At 37.9% G+C, this 6404-nt stretch overlaps 1 protein-coding gene across 2 annotated transcripts in view; it reads left to right on the top strand.

Moving 5' to 3' along the window:
* Positions 1-6404, top strand: part of slc25a37 (solute carrier family 25 member 37) — a 35146-nt gene that overhangs the window by 5343 nt on the left and 23399 nt on the right. Inside the window, exon 1 of one of the 2 annotated variants that reach the window (XM_062025426.1) lies at positions 2971-3134. The exons of the other annotated variant lie outside the window; for it this stretch is intronic. The gene's annotated coding sequence lies outside the window, so the exon portion shown is untranslated. Of the gene's footprint in view, positions 1-2970; positions 3135-6404 lie in introns of those variants that run through there. 2 annotated transcript variants of the gene reach the window in all.

Below are 6404 nucleotides of genomic sequence, written 5' to 3'. Positions count from 1 at the left end.
GTACATTTTTGGGGTGCCACTTTTTTGTAACCGTTTTGAAAACAAATGATAAATGTTTGATTGATTGAAACTTTTATTAGTAGATTGCACAGTACAGTACATATTCCGTACAATTGACCACTAAATGGTAACACCCGAATAAGTTTTTCAACTTGTTTAAGTCGGGGTCCACGTAAATCAATTCATGGTACAAATATATACTATCAGCATAATACAGTCATCCCACAAGTTAATCATCAGAGTTATTTACATTATGTACAATATTTAGAATCCGGGGGGTGGGATGAGGAGGGTTTAGTTGATATCAGCACTTCGGTCATCAACAATTGCATCATCAGAGAAATGGACATTGAAACAGTGTATGCATTATCCTGTTATATCTCACATTCTATATTGTGTTTTGGAAAAAGGTTGTCATAAACTAATAAAACAAAAGAAAACAAATGCAGTATTTGTGATCGATAAAACTTTCATCCATCCATCCATCCATCTTCAACCGCTTATCCGGAATTGGGTCGCGGGGACAACAGCTCCAGCAAAGACCCCCAGACTTCCCTCTCCAGAGCAACATTAGCGACTTCCTCCTGGGGAATCCCGAAGCGTTCCCAGGCCAGAGAGGAGATGTAATCCCCCCATCTGGTCCTTGGCCTGCCGCGGGGTCTCCTCCCAGTGGGACGTGCAACGAGGACCTCCCTAGGGAGACGCTCGTGAGGCATCCGCACGAGATGCCCGAACCACCTAAGCTGACTCCTTTCCAAGCGAAGGAGCAGCGACTCTACTCCGAGTTTCACCAAAAGTACTTTCAGCGAATCAAAATTTAAAAAACTGTACCGGAAAGTGCATTACTTTGAAGTCGACCAATAATAAATAATTAATAATTTGACCTGGCAATGATACCGTATTTTCCGGACCACAGGGCGCACCGGTTTATAAGGCGCACTGCCAATGAATGGTCTATTATTAATCTTTTTTTCATATATTAGGCGCACCGGATTATAGGGCGCATTTAAGGAGTCATGTTATTATAATTTTTTTTCTAAATGTAAAACACTTCCTTGTTGTCTACATAACATGTGGGGGAGAACAAGGAACACAACAAATAAGCGGCGTTTGGTCATTTTAACGTGGAATAAATTTTATCGATATTATGATATTTTCATAATTCATAGCTTTGTTTAAAAATATATCGACATACCTTACACACTCTATATATTGCCCAGCCCTACTAAACCCAAACAAGTTGGCTCCGGATCAGCATCCTGGAGGTTCCGCTGAATACATTTTGCTTGATGACAAAACACCAAGCATCGGCAAGTAGGGCTGGGCGATATATCGAATATACTCGATATATCGTGGGTTTGTCTCTGTGCGATATAGAAAATGACTATATCGTGATATTCGAGTATACGTTCTCACGCAGTTGCTTTTAGCTGCGGGCATTACACTACAGGCTCTTCTCACTCTTTCTTGTCTCTCCTTCTCACAGAGACATAAAACAAGCGCACCTTGTTATGTCACATACTGTCGCGTGTGCAACGTCATACGCTCTCACGGAGCAGAGAGGTAGCGGCATAGGTAACGCTAGCTGTGGTGCTAACGGTGCGGTGCGAGTGGTAATACGAGAGAAAGAAGGTGCGAATCTGGTAACAAATGAAGGAAGAATTCATTTCCAAGAAAAACAGCACGGGGTCTATCGTCTGGCGGTGGTTTGGCTTCAAGCGGGAAGATGTCGAACAGACAACCGTAATATGTCAAGTATGTGGCAAAAGCGTTGCTACAAAAAGTAGTAGCACTGCTAATGTTTAGCATCATTTGAAAAGTCACCCGCTCGAGAATAAGGACTGCTTGACTATGTGGTAGGTGGGTGCCACACCCACAAAATGCTGAAGCAACCATTTCCACATCAACACCGTATGAAAAAAATAGTCAACAACAGAAAGAGATAACATCCACAGGAACCTACCACATAGCGAAGGACATACACTATTTGATTTCCTATTATGCAGCTCATTTTTATTTGACAGTTATTGAAATATCTTGTGTGACATCATGCACAAAAGTGCACTTTATTAGTTTTTAAGTATTGTAGTGGCGTTCTGTACAAAAAGTGCACTTTAATTTAGTGTTGTTTTGATATGTCATCTTAGTGTCATCATGCACAAAAGTGCACTCATAGCTTGTTTTAACATGTCTCTGACAATCTTGCACTTTCTCTTTTGGAAATGACATGAATGTTTGTGCCACTGCTTAATAACTGTTTAATGAATACACTTTTGGTTAATTTACTTAGTTGTGATTTCCCTCTCTGCATGAAAGTTTAAATTGAGCATATATTAATGCAGTATGAACAAGAATGTTTTAATGTAGACACATAAAATCATCATACTGCTGTGATTATATGCATCAAGTGTTCATTCAAGGCTAAGGCAAAATATCGAGATATATATCGTGACGTGGCCTAAAAATATCCAGAAATTAATAAAAGGCCATATCGCCCAGCCCTATCGCCAAGCGTTCAAAAGAAAAAACCCACATGATGATTTTCAACACGTGACGGTGACTTTGTAACGTTACTACAGCCAGACTCCCACGTTGTGCGGTGAAAGCAGGAAAAAGGGTGTAGTAGCATCTCAACTCTGGCGGTTTCCTAATCAATGGCGCATAAAGGGCGAGGACGTGCACACACCCAATAGTGGTTTAGGCTGATTTCAAGCGTGTGCGGTCCAGATAAGACCACATACTCACCGTCTCTTGTACTTTTGGTGCAAGCGCTACACTGTAGGTGTGTCTCATCTCATATCTCCAAGGTCAAGACACTGGGCTTTGGCGAGTCCAGCGGACTGCAAACAAACACACCTACCATTCATTGACGTGCAACAATACCACACAACTTAATTACCAATTGCACAACAATCTTTTAAGTGCACCGCCTCTCCTTTTCATGCGTCTTCCAAAATTGTCATTCAAGCGAATAAATGCACAATGAGAGCCTCCGCTGCAGTGTGACTTGAACAAGTCTGAGGCGCTTGAGAACATTCCCAAAAAGCGCAAGAGGAAATGACGAAAGGAGTTTGAGTAACCGGATTGTTTGGCAAGAAGATGTCCAGCTGCATAATCGCAGAGCGGATATAATCGTGAGTAGGGGAGTTATTGTTCTTGCGGTTTGTTGATAAACGATGCAGTAAATGCCAGTCTTGCACAACTTTGTCCTCCTTGTGTTAACAAGGAAGGAGCCAGAATGGAACATGTGAGGGCCAACGCAATTAGTTACATCTCCAATTTATTTGGATTTGAAAACAACTGTTGCAATGGATCAAAATTGAAATGCAAAAAACATGTCATCACAAACGCTTGTTGACTGTACAGGTGATGCTTCAATGGGAACTGCTCTTTTTTTGTTTTTTCATTTTGCCTATCATTCACAATCCCATGTGAGACAAAAACACTTTGTTTTTATTTTTGTATGCATTCTAACTCGTAAATAGAGGCTAGCAAAAAGCGCTCGAAAAAACATCCAATAACCATCAACGTTTTATATACACTTTGTAAGTTTCATTGTAATGTAGTAAAAAAATGTTATATTTACATATTTTGCTCATTTTAAGCAAACTGTGGCGTATTAATTTCACAGGCGCATCACAACGTTTGCTTTTCCCTTCAACAACAACAACACTACTAATCATGGCAGACTTTGTGAGAGACAACAAAGACTACTTTGGGACAAATGATGATCCAGGAAGTTATATTTTTGACTCTGAATGTGTAAATATGTAATGAAGTAGCTGTATTGTCAAGTGCTAGACAAGATATGCAAACACGAATGTAATAAAACAACAACTTACTGCACAATGTCTGCTCCCACTGGACGCAAACAAGCATCTTTTCGCGTCTTTCTCGCCATCTCTGGGACTAAATTGGAAGTCAAAATTGACCAACTTCTATACAAGTGAGTAAATGATAAATAAATAAATGTAGTAGGGACGTATATCATTAGTATTTTATTGATACGATACCTTTTATTGATATCGGTATTTATCAGTACTCTTATTGGTACTACCGTATTTTTCGGACTATAAGTCGCTCCGGAGTTTAAGTCGCACCGGCCGAAAATGCATAATAAAGAAGGAAAAAAACATAAGTCGCACTGGAGTATAAGTCGCATTTTTTTGGGAAATTTATTTGGTACAACCCAACACCAAAAATAGACATTTGAAAGGCAATTTAAAATAAATAAAGAATAGTGAACAATAGGCTGAATAAGTGTACGTTGTATGAGGCATAAATAACCAACTGAGAACGTGCCTGGTATGTTAAAGTAACATATTATGGTAAGAGTCATTCAAATAACTATAACATATAGAACATGCTATACGTTTACCAAACAATCTGTCACTCCTAATCGCTAAATCCGATGAAATCTCATACGTCTAGTCTCTTACGTGAATGAGCTAAATAATATTATTTGATATTTTACGGTAATGTGTTAATAATTTCATACATAAGTCGCTCCTGAATATAAGTCGCAGCCCCGGCCAAACTATGAAAAAAAAACTGCGACTTATAGTCTGAAAAATACGGTATATGTAATTAGTGAAAATAATATTACAAAATAAATTTTAATTAGCATTTATATTAGCACAAGAGGTTGAACACCTTTAACAGGAACTCCTCTTTTTTATTTTGTTGCCTATCATTCACAATCCTATGTGAGACAAAAACACATTGTTTTTATTTTTTTATGCATTCTAATTCGTAAATAAAGGCTAGCAAAAAGCGCTCGAAAAAACATCCAATAACCATCAACCTTGTATACACAATCTGTAAGTTTCATTGTAATGTAGTAAAAACATGTTATATTTACATATTTTGCTCATTTTAAGCAAACTGCGGCGTATTAATTTCACAGGCGCATCACAACGCTCGCTTTTCCCTTCAACAACAACAACAACACTACTAATCATGGCAGACTTCATGAGAGACAACAAACGCTACTTTGGGACAAATGATGATCCAGGAAGTTATTACAAGTTAGTCTCTGAATGTGTAATATGTAATAAAGTAGCTGTATTGTCAAGTGCTAAACAAGATATGCAAACACGAATGTAATAAAACAACGACTTACTGTACAATGTCTGCTCCCACTGGACGCAAACAAGCATCTTTTCGCGTCTTTCTCGCCATCTCTGGGACTAAATTGGAAGTCAAAATTGACCAACTATACAAGTGAGTAGGGATGTATATCGTTAGGATTTTATTGATACAATACCTTTTATTGATATCAGTATTTATCAGTAGTCTTATTGGTACTATATGTAATTAGTGAAAATAATGTGAAAAAAATACACTTTAATTAGCATTTATATTAGCACAAGAGGTTAAACACCTTTAACAGGAGCTGCTCTTTTTTATTTTATGTTGCCTATCATTCACAATCCTATGTGAGACAAAAACACTTTTTTTTTTTTATGCATTCTAACTCGTAAATAAAGGCTAGCAAAAAGCACTCGAAAAAACATCCAATAACCATCAACCTTGTATACACACTCTGTAAGTTTCATTGTAATGTAGTAAAAACATGTAACATTTACATATTTTGCTAATTTTAAGCAAACTAGGGTGTATTAATTTTACAGGGGCATCACAACGCTCGCTTTTCCCTTCAACAACAACAACACTACTAATCATGGCAGACTTCATGAGAGACAACAAAGACTACTTTGGGACAAATGATGATCCAATAAGTTATATTTTTGACTCTGAATGTGGTAATATGTAAAAGTAGCAGTATTGTCAAGTGCTAAACAAGATATGCAAACACGAAAGTAATAAAACAACTACTTACTGTACAATGTCTGCTCTCACTGGACGCAAACAAGCATCTTTTCGTGTCTTTCTCGCCATCTCTGGGATTAAATTGGAAGTCAAAATTGACCAACTTCTATACAAGTGAGTAGGGATGTATATCGTTAGGATTTTATCGATACGATAAAATTTATCGATATCTATATTTATCAGTAGTCTTATTGGTACTATATGTAATTAGTGAAAATAATGTGAAAATATACATTTTAATTATCGTTTATATTAGCACAAGAGATTGAACACCTCTAACATGATCACTGTAACATATAAGAGCAGGAAAGTTTTATCAAAAGCTGTTTTTTAAGTCAACTATGTGTGTAATGCGAGGTGAAATGCAGTTATGTCATCTTCTTGTAAAGACCACACACATCCACATTATAAATCAATATGATCAATTAGCATCTTTTGTGGGTGTGCATTTTGTAACAATAGGAAGTCCTGAGTTCAACCCCGGGCTCGGGATCTTTCTGTGTGGAGTTTGCATGTTCTCCCCGTGACTGCGGGGGTTCCCTCCGGGTACTCCGGCTTCCTTCCACCTCCAA

The sequence above is a fragment of the Entelurus aequoreus genome, linkage group LG17, assembly GCF_033978785.1.
Source record: "Entelurus aequoreus isolate RoL-2023_Sb linkage group LG17, RoL_Eaeq_v1.1, whole genome shotgun sequence".
Classification (NCBI taxonomy): domain Eukaryota; kingdom Metazoa; phylum Chordata; class Actinopteri; order Syngnathiformes; family Syngnathidae; genus Entelurus; species Entelurus aequoreus.
Note: the sequence above shows the minus strand (reverse complement) of the source record. Positions and strands in the feature narration are given on the sequence as shown.